Source organism: Mchenga conophoros, linkage group LG13, assembly GCF_057382185.1.
Source record: "Mchenga conophoros isolate Kocher_MC1m ecotype Shallow Benthic linkage group LG13, M_conophoros_male_GT1.1, whole genome shotgun sequence".
Lineage (NCBI taxonomy): Eukaryota > Metazoa > Chordata > Actinopteri > Cichliformes > Cichlidae > Mchenga > Mchenga conophoros.
In genome coordinates, this window is record NC_140538.1 from 30,992,515 (window position 1) to 31,007,939 (window position 15,425).

Here is a 15,425-nt window from a genome sequence, read left to right on the forward strand (position 1 = left end):
TGAAAATCGCACTCAAAGTACACCGCTGATTCAGCCAGTAGAAGAATTATGCTTCTAGTCCACCTAGTTTTTGAGTTACACAACGTTTTGTAACTCCAAAAAACGGTGTTTTTCGCCTCTCACCGCGATCTAATTCTGACTCCTCATCAGCCTGTTTTTCCAAAGCGGCCGCTCTCTTTCCCAGTGGCGCAGTTGGTAATGACACGGCTCTGCAAGCCAAAGATCGTGGGTTCGATTCCACCTTGGTCAACATGTTTTTTTTCCCTACAAATTAATACACTGTCACAGACCAGTAATTCATATTCATCATTTATTACAATTCTGCAAACTTTTATGATTTTACCAGCTTTTGATAATATGGACCTCACATTCTTGTTAACACTCCATGGCACAAATACTCTTCCCTTTAGGCTCTGTGTATGTGTGTGTGTGTATCAATATTTCTCCCATTTTAAAGTATTACTCCTCCATAATTGTATTTCTGTTCAATCAAAGTACTTTTACTACATCTTAGTACTTCTGCTCAATCATAGTATTTCTGCTAAATCATAGTATTTTTGCCAAATCATGATTTTTGTGCCAAATCATAACATTTGTGTTATGTTAAAGTATTACTACTAATTGGAGGAATTTCTGTCATGTTACAGTATATGTGCTAAATATAGTATTTCTGCCAAATCATACTATTTCTACTATGTTACATTTTTCTTTCTAAATACAGCATTTCTGCTATATAATTGTATTTCTGCTTTTTATACTATTTGTGCCTAACATAGTATTTCTGCTAAATTATAGTATTTCTGCTTTTTATACTGTTTGTGCCTAATATAGTATTTCTGCTTTTTATAGGATTTGTGTTTAACCTTCAGAGGTCCTTAGGGACATTTATTGTCTTTTGCATTTTTAATTTTAATATAGTATTTCTGCTAAATTATAGTATTTCTGCTTTTTATAGGATTTGTGCTAAAACATAGTATTTCTACTAAATGTAGTATTTATGCTTAATCATACTATTTCTATATATTACTATTCTGCTAAATCATACTATTTCTGCTTTTCATAGAATTTGTGCCTAATATAGTATTTCTGCTAAATTACAGTATTTCTGCTTTTTATACTATTTGTGCTAAAACATAGTATTTCTACTAATGCTTAATCATACTATTTGCATATTGGGGAATTCGTGGCTTCTAAGTCAACAAGTCATCCATGTCATATATCTCTAAAAATTCACATTTTAATGATAAATTGTCAACGCTTGAAGATTCCCCCATCTCTTCTGAACAAAACGGTGCAGTGACCGTTCTAGCCCTTACGGTTAGGAAATTATAGTCATTTGTTTTGAGGGGAATCCTTAATGGATAATGTTTATATATATATATTTGTCTTTAAAACATCTTTGCAGACTGACTGTCCTGGACTGGCTGTTGTTTTGTTTTTTTCAGGTCTGGTGAACTCAGCTCTTTGGTGTTGGTGTTCAGGAGTAGAGCCTTCTAATAATATTTATTCAAGTTATAGATTTAAAGTTCTGCGAGTTTTTTCTGTAGCAAATAAATATTGTATAGAATATTTAAAATCACCTACATTTTTGATGTTTACAATGCCCATTGTGTGTAATACTGGAATTTCCTACTACCCGTGAACGCCTCATCTTTTACCTGACTGCCGGACATCCGCCTTTCCGCACACTTCGCTGAGTCCGCTCTGGGTGAGTGCAGCTGCTCTGCTTCTCCTCTTCTCTCCTAAATGTTTATAGTCTGTTTGTGCGATTTAACGAGTTCTTTTAGTGATTTATAAAGCCAACCGAGGTATAACTCATATTAGAGTAACACAGTGGTTGCTTTTTCTTAGTGAAACTTTGTCATTTTTGTATGTAAAAGGAGTGTTTGATGAGCTAACAACCCGATGCTAATGCCTAGCGCTCCTTTGAGCCCAGTGTGAAATGAAGATTTGACGGTAAACCACGGTTATTGTGTTGTTTTATTAATTACATTTGGTGTGTTCGTGTTTGTCAGTCTGTTACATAAGGTGCAGTTAGTTCTCTTCACAAATCAGTTGGTTAAAACAGCCTCATTCTTTATGCTGTAAAGTTTTTAACGAACCGCCATCTTAGATTCAGTGTCAGCTGTCGGCAAGATCAAAGGAGCCATTTTACCGCCTCTGACCGAACACGGGAGAAAAAGAGTCACGTGTGTGCAGGTCTTGTGGGTTAATTAAGACAAAGGAGGGGGGGAGAAACTGAGGATTAAACATAGGCTATGTCCCCACATACACGGGTATTTTTGAAAACGGAGATTTTCCGTTTCTGTTTTAAAAAACAATCCCGTCCACACATAAATGCAGAAATGAAGGAGAACGCTGCTAGGAACATGCCAAAGCAGCAGGTGGCGCTATATTCCTAACCGTGTAGAAATGTTGGCCAATCAGAAGTCTAGAAGCCTCGGTGGGAAATGGTAAACAAAGATGGGGCATAGAAGCAGAACCGAGTCATATCTGTGGGGGGACAGTAACTGTGTGCGCATATGTAAGCATTTAAACACTGCAGAGAGAACAATTAACAGTAACCGTATTGTAGAAATGCATTTCACCGAAACAATAACGTGGCGCACAGTGTGACGTCAAAAAAGGCGCTGCGTTTTCTCCGTTTCCCTGTCCACACATAAATGCAAAAACGGAGTTTTCGAAAATATTCTGGCAAGCGTTTTTAGTTTTTCAGTGACCGAAAACGCCGTTTAAGTGTGGACGAAAGGTGCAAACGCATAGAAAAATCTCCATTTTCAAAAGTACCTGTGTACGTGTGGACATAGCCCAAGAATAATAAGAACTCCTAATATGTAGACTTTAATTTTTAAGAACTGTTTAACAAAGGCTTGTTTGTGCCAACCTAAATCTGCAGCACAGTTTAAATTCTCACTTTGTGGGAAATTAATGAAATAAACAACAGCCCACCTTCACATAAATAAAATATGGCAGTATATTATTATTAGTATGGTACATAGATATTTATTTTAAAACTACAGCATATTTACTATGATACTATGTGCAGTTGGTAATATTTTAGGAAGTAGAATTTGAATGCAGACCACCTCAAATATTAAAGCCTTAAAAATATGTCGTGCAGTTTTTCATGTATGAGTGTTTTGCAATCTTAAATGAGATGTAGACCAAAGAAAACAGAGGAGAGTTGTTGTTTGTATTCCAGCTGTAGTAAACAAAGAAGTTTAGTGAATCTTTTTGACAACAGAGAGTGATGCAGTATTGATGCTGATTTGAGTTTTCTGATCCTGTATTTTTGTTCTTTGTCTTTTGTTACACAGAGTGAAATAAAGCTTGGTTTTGCCTTTGCTGGTAAGTAAACAGTGATTGTAACTGAAGCAATATGAAATTGGGATTGTGTAACATTTTTAGCAATTTACATACAATAGTTTGGCTTTTTGTGATATCTTGCCATTTGCTCATGGGCAAAAACACATTTAGGATTTATAAGCAGTAAAGCCCCCCCCCCACTAGATCTCTGAGTGTCCCTAAAAATGTCCCTGAAGTTTAATAGGCCATTTATGTCTAATTTTAAAGGCTTATCAAAGCATTTCTGTAGTAATTATTGTTTTTATTACACATGTTAAGGCCATTTGAGACTCTGCAATTAAATTTTGCCCTCTTTAGACTAAAGTGAGTTCATTTTGTCTGAGGTACAGTGCTGGGAAAAGTCTTTCTTCCTTGCAGATTTATTTTGTTCATGCTTTTTTGTCACATGTTTCAAATCATCTAACAGGGATGATATGAATAAATACAAAAAAGCATTTTAAAGTGATGATTTCACGTATGAAGCAGAGAAAACCAAACCAGAGCTATCTGTTCTAATGTGAGAACATGCTGGTCTCTAATACCCAGCTGTGGAAGCCCTGATACGAAGAACTACCATCAAGCATTTATAGTATCAAGTATTATTTGTGATTGTTGCACGCTTTGAAACTGTGATGTTATCATTTGATCAAGTGTGCAGTGCGAGCAAATCATTGCTTGTGGTATCTGCTGTGTTATGTAATAGCACCAAAGTATTAGAGCTTTACGTTCATGAGGAATTTCTGTGGAATTGCAGATGGATAAAACGACACATCACCTTAATAAAGACAGAAATCTTTAATAAGGTGCAGAAAGAGAAGATGGGGTGTTTATAGTAAAGCTGTTGTAAACAAAGAATTTAACAGATTTTTTTTTTCACTACAGATTGTGATGCAGTATTGACTCTGATGCTGATTTCAGTTGTCTGATTCTGTATTTTTGTTCTTTTGTTACAGAGTGAAACAGAACTTCGGTTTTGCCTTTGCTGGTAAGTAAGCAGCAATTGTAACTGCAGTAATATGACATTGTCACTGTGTAACATGTTTAGCAACTTACCTAACGTAGTTTGGTTTTTGTGACATTACCATTTACTGATGGGCAAAAACAAATGGTCAGAATTTATACCTTGTAGCAGCAAAGGCCCCACACATGACCTCTGACTGTCCCTGAAGTTTAACAGGCCATTTGTGTCTGATTTTTATGTTTGAACACAAACAACTGTTTTTATACAGTTGTTCATGTTCTCCGTTTGTTTATGGATTTACCTAGCAGACATAACTATGAACGCATTTTAGGTGAGTTAGTGTAAGTGGTAGCTTAAACACTTAAGAGCACCACAGTTGTTGATTTATATCTTCACTCATATTCTGCTTATGTATTACATTAAAGTCAGACCACTATAGAAGTATTTTTGCCTGAGTGAACAGAAGTGGTAGGTTAAACATTTAAGCAATAATAAAAGACTAAGAGAACCAGAGTTGTGAGTAGGCAATGTTGTGTATGTTAAAGCCTGTGTGTAATTTATGTACACTAAGTTTAAATCAGTTTCTTAATAAGTTGCTTGATACAATGTGTTTGAAAATTATATATAAAAGGGAAATATTGCAAAATACAAAAAGATTCCTGCCAACAGGTACAATGGAAGGACTTTTTATTATAATTTTTAAGAAATTAATTGCAAAAATGGCGTGCCACTGTTGTTACTATAACATGTCAGAATTGACATGTATTTTAGGATTTACATATTCAGATCAGAACTAAAACCTAATGAGGTTTTCCGTTGATTCTAACAGTTGTGGTTTTTCCACACTTTATTAAGCACTGACTTGTGATAGAAAATGATGGAGCTAAAAAGCCATAATCTGTACCAACAAATATTGGTGCCTCTTCTTTGCACTTCTGTAGTATGCATGCCTTTATTACACATGTTATCGTCTTGTGAGACTCTGTAACTGAAGTTTGTCCTCTTTAGACTACAGTGAGTTCATAAAGGCTTGAAGAAATTGAGGATCTTACTAGTTATTTCATGTCACAGTAAATTGGATTGTGTGTGAAGAGGTTCAACAGTGTAAGTCATTAAACAGTGATCTGATGTGTTGTTTCCTTTCTCTAGGATACTGATCTGATCGTCGCAAGTCTGGTAAGTAAAGGTTTTGTCTGCGGTACAGTGCTGAGAAAGGTCTTTCTTCTTTGCAGATTTATTTTGTTTATGCTTTTTTTCACATGTTTCAAATCATCTAACAAGGATGACCTGGATAAATACAAAAAGCAGTTTTAAAGTGATGATTTCATTTTTGAACCAGAACAACCTGGTCTAATGTAAAAACATATTGGTCTCTAATACCCAGCTGTGGATGCCCTGATAGCAACAATTACCATCAAGCATTTACAGTAACTGGTAATGACTGGTTTACATCACTGGTTGATTTTGGTCCACTATAATTTCAGAATTGTCTTAATTAGATCCAAACAGGACAGGCAAAAAAAGAAAAGAAAAAAGTCTTAATTAAGGCCCAATATAGGGTTTTCAAGTCATACCAAGTACCACGGTGGTTAGCACTGTTGCCGCACAGCAAGAAGGTCCTGAGTTCAATTCCAACACCAGGCCGGGGTCTTTCTGTGTGGAGTTTGCATGTTCTCCCGGTGTTTGCGTGGGTTCCCTCCGGGTACTCCGGCTTCCTCCCACCGTCCAAAGACATGCAGCTTGTGGGGATAGGTTAATTGAATAATCCAAATTGTCACTAGGTGTGTATCTGCGAATGAATGTGAGTGCGAATGGTTGTCTGTCCCTGTGTGTTGGCCCTGCGACAGACTGGCGACCTGTCCAGGGTGTACCCTGCCTCTCGCCCTATGACAGGTGGGATAGGCTCCAGTGCCCCCTGAAAAGGATAAGCGGAAGCGAATGGATGGATGGATGGATGGATGGATAGGGTTTTCAAGTCATACCAAGTATCTTAATTTCATTAAAGTCCAGACTGATTCGTTTACACCAAGTGTTTTGTTTCATTCATTCAATTGGACTTGCTTGTGTGCTTCAGATCCTAAGTGTGATTAAACTTAAGCCCAGGACCTGATGAGTTGATGTAGGTCCTGAAGTAGTAAAGGAACTCTGGGACATCACAGTAACAGCACCATGTTTGACTTTAATGCTGGTGTTTTTCTCTCACTATAGATGATTCAGTTTAGTGCAGTTAGTCAGCACAGCTCTTGGTTATCATTGAGATATTATTAGGCAACTTGTTTTTGCCTGTTCAGCTACAACGTCTGGGAGGGTTTCTGTTTTCTGGGGTCTCCAGATCCTTAGAAATCTCTTTGTAAACCTTTACAGAACTATATGTGTTTGTTTCACATTAGAGCAGCTCACGACTAGCAGTTTAGGGACAATTAAATATTCACATAGGGCAGGGGTCTCAAACTCCACTCTTCAAGGGCCGGTGTCCTGAAGCTTTTCCACGTGTCCCTGTTACAAAACACCTGAATAACATTTGTAGGTCATTAGTGAGAGTATAGAATTTGACTGTGTTGAAGTGGCATCCCCGAAGACTGTTCAAATTTAAGTAATTTAAGTGTTTGGAAAAATGTACTTCTAAAAGTACTTTCATTGCATCATGTTCATTCACTCATGAGCTGCTATAACATGAATCAAATGGCTGAATTACCACCTCAGCATGCAGTCACGTTCTGTAGAGTTTTGCTAATGACCTACTAATGTTATTCAGGTGTGTTGCAACAGGGACACATAGAAAAGTTTCTGGACACCAGGCCTTAACGACCAGAGTTTGAGACCACTGGTGGTAGGGCATGGTGGATTTCAAAAGCTTCTTCCCTTAAATCACTGCCTAAAAACTGCTTTTTGTAATTTGTCATAATGACTTGCAAAATATAGGTGGGATGAAAACATAAACATAAGACATTTTATAGTGGCCTGATATTTTTATCAAGGCTGTTTTTTGAAAATAATCCTGCCCTAATTTACAAAAGATGAACTGTCTGAAAGTCATGTTTGTTTGTTTGTTTGTTTAAGAAATGTGGGAATCTCCAGCAAAGATCTTACATGCAACAGCTCAGATACAGCACTCACTTCTGTTCTTTTTATCATGAAATGATCTACAAAGAAATTATCATCATACTAAATTATGGTAATTAGGCCTTTATATCAGCTATGATAAGTTTATTATAGATTTAGTGTAGTGCTTATTGCTGTGTATCAAACATGCCCCAAATGTGACTGAAATATGTAGAAACTGCTGTGTAGAAACTAGCTGTCTCCAAATTTCTCATTTTGCCAAAATTCATACAGAGTGGCCTGAAACTGTCTGCTCTAACCTCAGTGTGTTGGTTTTGTTGGACCATATAATATTTACAGTAAGTTACTGTAGCAGCACATCTTGGTTTGAGTTTATAGACTTAGTTTATTGTTTTAATAGAACGTAAAAATGTCCTTATAACAGTTCCACCATCATTTGTTAAACATTGTCATTCTGTTCACTCCAATAATTTACTGTAGAACTCTTTAGTATTTAAAGCCCTACATGTACTGTATTTTTGAGATTATAAGGCATAATGTCAATAAACAAGCCTGTTTTTAAGGCAGATTAAGCCGAACAAACAGTCAGATAAGTCCAACTTTATTCAAGTCATTCACAACAACTCTCAACACTGTTCAGTTGTAACACATAAAATACAGAACAATACACTCACTTTTTCAGTTCATTCCTCATCTACAAATCCATCAAACTCTTCATGGGTTGATCAGTTTGAAATCTGCTTCATAAGCATGTCTCTTAGCACGTGCCAGGTCCTTGTACACACACCATAATGTTATGTTGAAGCACCGTACGAATTACTCTGCGAGGGTCCTGACTATGGTAGCCATAATGCTCTGACAATACATCAAGCAGCGCAGCTTTGTAGCTTACCGAAGTATTACTAAAATATTTCACAGAATTTTGAGCGCTGTGTACCACAGAAATCCCGTTTGAGGTCAGTAAGCATAACCAGAATCGATACACTAGGCACATTGTATATTTTTGAGAAAATGACAGGATTTTAGGTGTGCCATATAGTCTGAAGAATATGGTAAATCCAAGCATATTGGAAATACGACTAATTCCAGTCCTTTTGTGTCTTACAGGTGACCTGCTGCAGAAGATCCTCTCTCTCTCTATCATTATAAGCAATTCTGTCTATCCTATCACTCTCCCAACTCTATCTAATTTGAAAGCCATTCTATCTTGTATCCCTCTATCTCTACCGCTCTATCTAATTTGAAAGCCATTCTATCTTGTATCCCTCTATCTCTACCGCTCTATCTAATTTGAAAGCCATTCCATCTTGTATCCCTCTATCTCTACTGCTCTATCTAATTTGAGAATCCAAGTTTTCAGAAATCCTTTTCAGAATCCAATCTATCTGTTACAGAATTCTGAGAGATCTCTGCTCTCACTGCTCTTTCTTTCCTGTCTTTAAACTCTCTCACATTCAGTCATTTTGCTGGAAATTACAAGTTGAATATACAGTAGTAGAATTACAGTACAGTAGAACTTATAGTAGAAACTACTTACACAGCCCTACATTTGTCATTTTAATTTTGCATTAGACTTTAGTTTGGACTGCTAGTTTGGCTTACTTTGATCAATTGTATAAAATATCACCTTTTTATAAGTTTATTTGTAATAAGATAATCTGGTTATTTTGTAATACATACATTCAGATAAATAATAAATTAGATCCAGTCTGTTAGTCTGTTTCATTGGCTATAACATTTGACTGCAAGTTTATAGTACTATTATTTAAGGACAAACCCATTTTGTCACTCAGTGTAAGTATTCAGTTAGTATTGTCATCGAGAAGCGCCTGAGGACTTCCTGTTTCCTGACTGCTGCAGAAAATCCAGCTGGAGAATCCTCATCACCAGTCATCTTATCACCACACCACCAAAGCTCCATATATTTGATTTCAATTTTAGATATCTGAAAGATTTACATAAACTCCCCTAAGAGCTAAGACTTTTAATATAGCCTGTTGATTGTTGAGATTTATTCTGCATATCATTTTACAGAAGTTGTAATTATTTATCAGTCTGGTTAAAAAAATATAAGTAAAATTATACAGTTTCAAAAAGAGCTACAATAAAACGGATCAAATTGTTTCCAGAGAACTTTGAATTTCCTTTATTTTGAGTTTGGAGTAGAAAATCAGCTTTTTATATATAATAGTACATTTCTCAGATTTAACAGTAATTTGAGGAGTTATACGTTTTTCTGTGTTTCAAGGTTCAGTTTTGTTTACATTTGTGTATAACCACATATAAGCTCCAGGTTGTACTTCAGCAAAATGCCAAGAAAAGGTCAAAGGTCTCAGTCTCAGAAGCTTAGACGTCAGAAGGAGAAAGAACAGCTGAATGTTTCTCAGAGCAGTGAGCAGGTAAAGGTGTGTGTTTCAACTTTTCCCAGCACTGAAGTGCAGAGCAGTGTTCAGACAGCCACAGTGTCTTATGCAGATGTGGTAAAGAAAGGTGTTCCCTCAGTGTCTGTCCCAGAGCCTGAAGTTATGCAGCTAATCCAGACTGAACCCCAGCTAACTGTACAAACACAGCATGATGAAGAGACAGCCACAGTGTCTTATGCAGATGTGGTAAAGAGAAGTGTTCCCTCAGTGTCTGTCCCAGAGCCTGAAGTTATGCAGGTAATCCAGACTAAACCCCAGCTAACTGTACAAACACAGCATGATGGACACGCTCCAGTACAGTCTCATGTACAGGTTACAAACAGTGAAAGTCCACGAGTGAGTAGCGTCTGTGCTTCCCGAAGCCAGGCCGCTCCTAGGTATGGAAAGTACCGGAATCAGCAATGCATGGCTAACAGTTTGGTTTTCCTGTCATTCTTACATGAGGATGAATTTATTACCAGAGCAGATCTAAACCGTGTGTTGGACAAAGGCCATGCCGTCTATTCAGATGCCAGACTGAGGTTTGTGAACAGTGTGTTTCTAGCCTGCGATGAACTTCCCTCAGTTGTTACCAGCCGCAGACACGAGTATCAAGTCGACATGTCTCAGTTTGCTCATTACGGCACATTTGATGGTACAGATCACTTTCCGAGCCTTGAACAGGGATTACAGTGTTTGGCTTCAGACGTTCGCTATGCTTTGCTAGTCATGGGAGGAACAGTCATCGCTGTTAGCAGGCTGACTTCAGGTGAATATGCATATTTTGACCCTCACCCACGTAAGTCTACTGGTATGCCATTGTCGCTAAGTGTAAGTGGTGGAACTGCAGTTATGTTGAAATTCACACGTCTTAATGACATGATTGACAGGATCAAACGTTTGTACAGAATGTTCAGCATCGCACCAAGCTGCACTTATGAACTACAGCCCATCGAGTTTCACAGTGAAAACGCTGCTGACCAAAGAGATGCTAATCAAACCACCGAATACAGACCAACAGCTACAACTATTACAGCACCAGCTTTAAATGAAGCCGTTCATGAAATAAACTCCCAAAGATCTACTGACCAGACACAGAAGACTGTGAGAGACACTTTAACGACTGAAGTGACATCATCCAGAGTGGATTATTCAAATGAGACAGCTGCTACTGAAAACAACCATCTTCCTTCTGAGTATTTAGAAATAGAAACCTCTGCATCTTCTGTAAGAGACACTCAGGTAACATCAGATTCTGTTCCTCAGAATGATTCAAACAGTGCCTCCAGTTCAACTAAGATAACAGAGGAACTCTCAGATAAACTGCTGAAATATAGTAAACATGAAAGGCAAAAAATGAGGAGAAGATTATTGACCCAACAAAAGCTACCACAGAGAAAGGAAAATCAGAAGACGAAAGAAAGGCAGATGTACAGGTTTGATGAAAGCTTCAAGACAAAGAAAAAAAACTCAACTAAGAAGTGTAATGATCCTGATCACAGACAGAAAAAGAGTCTGTACAAAAATGAGCTGTATAAATTAAATGCTACCTATAAGGAGAAACACAGAGAACATTTGAGAAAGATGTATAGAGAAAGTGCTAAAATTAGAGAGAGAAAAAGAGAACGTGTCATAAGGACATATAGAGACAATCCCCTATTCAGAGATAAGCAGAAGGAACGTATAACAAGAACGTATAGAGAATCTCCCATATTCAGAGATAAGCAGAAAGAGCGTATAAGAAGAATATACAGAACTTGTGCTGGATTCAGAGAGAAACATAAAGCTTACATGAGGTCATATGTATATAACCTATATAAAAAAAGCGAAGATTTTAAACAGAAAAAACGATCTTATATGACTAAGCGGTATGGAGAAGAAAAACAATTTCAGCAACAACACAAGGACAATATGAGAGAACGAATGAGAGTAAAATATTGGAACAGTTTTTCTTTCAGACAGATGCATAATATCAGATGTGCAATGAACATAAAACGGAAATATCGCCAGATGCATCGACCAGCTGAGACTTTACAGTGTCATCCAGAGAACACTTTAATGAATGAGGCCATATCTCGTTTCAGATCAAACATTAAGTCAGCACCATCTTATGTTTGTACTGTTTGTCTAAAAGCTTCTTTTCCTAATCAGGTAAAAATCTGCAAAAGACAAAATTACTCAAAACACCAGACTGTAGCTCATCAGTGTCTAACTGGTAAATATGTTCATGTGTGTGATGAAGCATGTAATGATCACTGCAGCTTTCCTGTTGAGAGAAAAAAAGAGTATATCTGTCACACGTGTCACAGTTCCCTCAAAAGTGGATGCATGCCCAGGCTTGCTGCTGTTAATGGTTTAGAACTGCAGGATATTCCAGCTGAACTTTGTGATCTCAACATTCTGGAGAGACATCTGATTGCCAAATGCATACCATTTGCTAAGATTATTCCTCTTCCAAAGGGGAGACAGAGACTTATACGTGGTAATGTGGTGTGTGTACCATCTGAGGTCCAACAAACAGTTGACAGTTTACCGAGGATCAGAAGCCAATCACAGATCATGAGGATAAAGCTGAAAAGACGACTGTGCTACAAAGGCCATCAGCTGTTCCAGACTGTCACCTGGTCTAAACTCATTCAAGCTCTGCGTAAACTGAAACAAATTCATCCACAGTACACAGATATTGTTATCAGAGATGATGCATTGCTTTGTGATCCAACGTTACCTGATGATGACAGCAGTGATGAAGCCAGCATGGCAAGTGATGATTATAATGAAGCAGATTTAATGGAAATTGACAACTATGAAAAAGATGCCCTTTTGTGTGAAAGTGAGTCTCAAAGTGACCAAGATATTAATATGCAATCCTGTGATGAACAACCAGAGGAACAAAATCCAGATGAACCAGAAAGTGATTTGAACAATGGAGGTTTTGCTCTAGAAAGTTGTCTGCAGCCTGTAGACATTTCAGAAGAGATTCTCTGTTTCACTGATAACACATATTGTGTGGCTCCTGCAGAAAGAAACAATCCTGTTAGCTTCTTCAGAACTCCTCATTTGGAAGCCATGGCATTTCCTGTGCAGTTTCCTACTGGTCAGAATACACTGGATGAAAAGAGACGTCTTAAACTCACACCAAGTGCTTACTTCAAGTCAAGGCTTTTCAACATTGATGCAAGATTTGCTAAAGACACAAATTACCTGTTTTTCTCACAGTTTGTCACTGAAATACATTTGGCTAATTCCAGCATGACAATACAGCTAAGGAAAGGTAAAACTATGACCAAAGATGGACGCAAAATCACATCAGGAATGTTACAAAGTAAGACAGAAGTAGAGAAGCTGGTAAGAAATAAAGATGCAATCAGATTTATGCAGCCACTCAGAGGAACTCCAGCTTACTGGCAGAAAACTACCAGAGATCTATTCAGCATGGTTCGCCAAATAGGAACACCTCAGTTCTTTGTCACTTTCTCTGCTGCTGAGATGAGATGGCCTGAAGTGATTCAAGCAATAAAGAGACAGCAAGGTGAAGAGGTTGATTTTGAAGCCCTGGACTGGTCAGAAAAGTGTGAAATTCTAAGATCAAATCCAGTAACCACCATGCGAATGTTTGATAAACGTGTTGAGGCTTTGTTCAGAGATTTGCTTTTTTCTCCTGCACAGCCCCTTGGTGAGATCATTGATTACTTTTACAGAGTTGAGTTCCAGCACAGAGGTAGTCCACATATACACATGTTGCTGTGGATTCGAGAAAAGGTAGAAGCAGATGTGGATGATGACCAAACTGTCTGTGACTTTGTGGACAGATACATCTCAGCTCAACTCCCTGATCCAGAAAAACAACCTGAACTGCACAAAAAAGTCACTGAGCTACAAAAGCACAGCAAAAACCACACAAAGACATGCTTTAAGAGTGTGAACTCTGGTTGTAGATTTGGGTTTCCCAAACCACCAGCCACAAGAACAATGATTGTGAGACAGGATGAGGATTCAGACACTGAAGCTGCAAAAGCCAAACTCAGACCTTTGTTGAACCTGCTGAAGGAACCTGAAGCTGCTTCCCTCACCATAGAGCAGATTCTGTCACGATGCAACTTGACAATGAATGAGTATGAACAATGCCTCCAAGACATAAACAAGAAAACAGCTCTGATTCTGAAACGTGACCCAAATGAGTGTTGGATCAACAATTACAACCCAGACCTGCTTGAAGCCTGGAACTCTAATTTAGATGTCTCATTCATTTTGAATGCCTATTCATGTATAGAATACCTCTGTAAATATATAACAAAGAAAGAATCTGGCCTCTCTGAATACCTGAAGACAGTTATTGACAACTCTGATAAGAACACCGTCAATGAATGTGATGAAATGAGAGCTGTGATGCAGGCTTACTCAAAAAAGAGAGAAATCAGCGCACAGGAGTGTGTGACTCGAGTCTGTGGCCTAAAAATGAAAAAATGTTCCCGCAGTGTTGTATTTGTACCAACAGATGATAACCCAGTAAAAATGAGTCGCCCCATGAGCTTCCTGGAAAGCACAACACATGACAGTTGTAATATTTGGATGACAAGTTTGAGTGATAAATACAAATGCAGACCTGAGACCCCAGAATATGAGGAAATGTCACTGGCTGATTTTGCTGCCTTGTGCAGGTTGGTGAGTGGTCCAAATGAAGGAAAAGATGTGCTTCCTCTTCTAAACCAGCTTGGATTTGTACAAAGGCGAAAGAATGATAAACCAGCTATAATCAGGTATTACCACTGTTCACAGGAAAAAGATCCTGAGCAATATTATGGTCGACTGTTGAGACTTTACCTTCCACACAGATCAGAGCAGGAACTGAAACCACAAGGGTTCCAAACCTATCAGTCCTTCTACAACTCAGGTTTTGTACGACTTCCATGTTCAGACCACAGTGAGTCTGTGAAAAGGGTTGTGAAAAGAAATAAAGACAAGTATGAGAAGAACTCTGAGGATATTGAGAGTGCACTGGAAGAGTTTGAACAAAATAGGGATGTTGTGATTGATGAATGGTGTAATCTTGCTCCTGAATCTGAAGTTGTGAGGCTGCAATGTGATGAGAATCTTCCTGAGAGACATTCTGATGATGAGAACGAACAGGAGAATGTTCCCGACTACAGTCGTCAGTCTGATGCTGTAACAAAGATCAGAGCCGTCAGAGAACAACCTGCAGTAGATCCAGCCGTGGTACGTGTAATGTATCAGAATCTGAACCAGAAGCAGGCCTGCGTGTTCTATGCCATAAGAGACTGGTGTATTCAGCGAGTTTGTGGTTTGAACCCAGATCCATTTTTCTTCTATATCAACGGTGGTGCAGGAACTGGAAAGTCACATCTGATTAAGTGTATTCATTCTGAAGCATCAAAGATCCTGAGCAGACTGCCTGCTAATGCAGAAGAAGCTGACATATCAAATCCAACTGTTTTACTGACTTCATTTACCGGTACAGCAGCTTTTTCTATCAGTGGCTCTACGTTACATTCTCTACTGAAACTACCCAGGAGTCTGAAACCACCCATTCAAGGACTTGGTAACCAACTGGATGAAGTCAGATCTGAGCTGATGAATGCTGAAATTATTGTTATTGATGAGATTTCAATGGTTTCAAAACCCCTTTTTGCTTATGT

General features: G+C 38.1%; 1 long non-coding RNA gene across 2 annotated transcripts; it reads left to right on the plus strand.

Moving 5' to 3' along the window:
• Positions 1-1,453: 1,453 nt before the first annotated feature.
• On the plus strand, positions 1,454-9,072 carry LOC146561543 (uncharacterized). 2 transcript variants are annotated; one of them, XR_014888006.1, is made up of 5 exons: positions 1,454-1,708; positions 3,318-3,348; positions 4,299-4,330; positions 5,456-5,482; positions 8,477-9,072. It is a non-coding gene; the product is annotated as an uncharacterized LOC146561543 (long non-coding RNA). The 2 variants fall into 2 exon arrangements; XR_014888007.1 differs by lacking the exon at positions 1,454-1,708 and adding an exon at positions 2,021-2,524.
• Positions 9,073-15,425: the final 6,353 nt, after the last annotated feature.